At 38.0% G+C, this 2,387-nt stretch overlaps 1 protein-coding gene across 1 annotated transcript in view; it reads right to left on the bottom strand.

Moving 5' to 3' along the window:
- THUMPD1 (THUMP domain containing 1) overlaps nucleotides 1-2,387 on the bottom strand; it is a 121,209-nt gene that overhangs the window by 2,071 nt on the left and 116,751 nt on the right. The gene's annotated exons all lie outside the window — the stretch shown is intronic.

A 2,387-nucleotide genomic window follows, 5' to 3' on the forward strand; every position in this document is an offset into this window, starting at 1 on the left:
GAGGAGAGGCAGAGAGTAAGCCACAAGCCTCAGGTGACCCCAACGATAAGGGGAAGAGCCATCCCATCATCTTAATGAAGAAACTATAGGGCGTTAGTTCACATTCATAATTTGTCAAGAACTTTTGACAGGTCAGCTCAAAGAGAAATCTGGAAATCGCATCAAAACAGCCATTTCTCAATATACATTAGGGATAATAACTCACCATCTCATTACAGATAAGAATTAAAATGAGACTATCAATTGGTGGATAACATCAAAAGACCCTCCAAGGAAGAGCATGGATGTGATTCTTCTGGCTCCAGGTGAATTGTTCAGTCTTTCAGCTTATCTATAAACTGTCCTCCCCATATGAGCCAGGATTATGTAACTACATCTGAAAAGAAGTGTGATTGACTGATATCATACTAAAGAGAAAAGGAAAACTATGCAAATTTAGCAGTGAAGCTACAGAGTTGCATTGATAACATCCAAGGACTAAGCTATATGGAACTTGAATTTAGGAATGTAGGGTTATGGGTCACAAAAAAATAAAACAAAAATAAAGGAACATTAAAAATAGCAAATAAATGGTTTCTAGTCTCACATTCAGGTCCTTCATCCATTTTGAGTTTATTTTTGTGTATGGTGTAAGAAAAGCGGTCTAGTTTTATTCTTCTGCATGTTGCTGTCCAGTTCTCCCAGCACCACCTGCTAAAGAGGCTTTTTTCCATTGGATACTCTTTCCTGCTTTGTAAAAGATTAATTGGACATACATTTGTGGGTTCAGTTCTGGGTTCTCTATTCTATTCCATTGGTCTACGTGTCTGTTTTTGTGCCAATACCATACTGTCTTGATGATGACTCCTTTGTAGTAGAGGCTAAAGTCTGGGATTGTGATGCCCCCCATTTTGGTTTTCTTCTTCAATATTACTTTGGCTATTTGAGTTTTTTTTTTTTTTTGTGGTTCCATACGAATTTTAAAATAGTTTGTTTTAGCTTTGAGAAGAATGTTGGTGCAATTTTCATTGGGACTGCATTGAATTTGTAGATTGCTTTGGGTAATAATGAAATTTTCACAATGTTTATTCTTCCGATCCATGAGCATGGAATGTTTTTCCATTTCTTTGTGTCTTCCTCAGTTTCTTTCATAAGTTTTTTATAGTTTCCATCGTACAGGTCTTTTACCTATTTGGTTAGGTTTATTCCTAGGTATTTTGCAGTCTCCAAGATAGATCACATACTGGGCCATAAAACAGTCCTCCATAAGTACAAATGAATTGAGATCATACCATGCACACTTTCAGATCACAATGCTATGAAACTTGAAATCAATCACAGGAAAAAGTCTGGAAAACCTCCAAAAATGTGGAGGTTAAAAACCACATCATACAGGTCTTTTACATCTTTGGTTAGGTTTATTCCTAAGTATTTTATGGTTTTTCATGCAATTGTGAATGGGATCAGTTTCTTGATTTCTCTTTCTGTTGCTTCATTATTGGTGTATAAAATGCAACTGATTTTTGGACATTGATTTTCTACCCTGCGACTTTGCTGAATTCATGGATCAGTTCTTAGAGGCTTCTGGTGGAATCGATAGAGTTTTCCATGTAGAGATCACATCATCTGTGAAAAGTGAAAGTTTGACTTCTTCTTTGCCAACTGTGATGCTTTTTATTTCCTCCCTAAAAAATGAGTAATCCAATGAAGAAATGTGCAGAAAACATGAATAGACTCTTCTCCCAAGAGGACATCCAGATGGTCAACAGACACATGAAATGATACTCAGCATCACGCATCATCAGGGAAATACAAATCAAAACCACACTGAGATACCACCTCACACCACTCAGAGTGGCTAAAATGAACAAATCAAGAGAATACAGATGCTGGCGAGGATGTGGAGAAACGGGCACCCTCCTACACTGTTGGTGGGAATGTAAACTGGTACAGCCGCTATGGGAAACAGTGTGGAGATTCCTCAAAAAACTATCAATAGAACTCCCCACTGACCCAGCAATAGCACAGTTGGGGATCTATCCAAGGGATACAGAAGTGCTGATGCATAGGCACACATGTACCTTAATGTTCATAACAGCACCTTCAACAATAGCCAAATCATAGAAAGAGCCTAAATGTCCATCAACTGATGAATGGATAAAGAAGATGTACCAATGTTCATAGTAGCACTGTCAACAATAGCCAAAACATGGAAAGAGCCTAAACGTCCATCACCTGATGAGTGGATCAAGAAGATGTGGTATATATATACAATGGAGTACTACATGGCAATGAGGAAGAATGAAATATGGCCATTTGTAGCAAGGTGGATGGACCTCAAGGGTGTCATGCTAAGTGAAATAATTCAGGCAGAGAAGGACAGATACCATATGTTTGCACTCATAGGT

Source organism: Suricata suricatta, chromosome 8 (genome assembly GCF_006229205.1).
Source record: "Suricata suricatta isolate VVHF042 chromosome 8, meerkat_22Aug2017_6uvM2_HiC, whole genome shotgun sequence".
NCBI lineage: Eukaryota > Metazoa > Chordata > Mammalia > Carnivora > Herpestidae > Suricata > Suricata suricatta.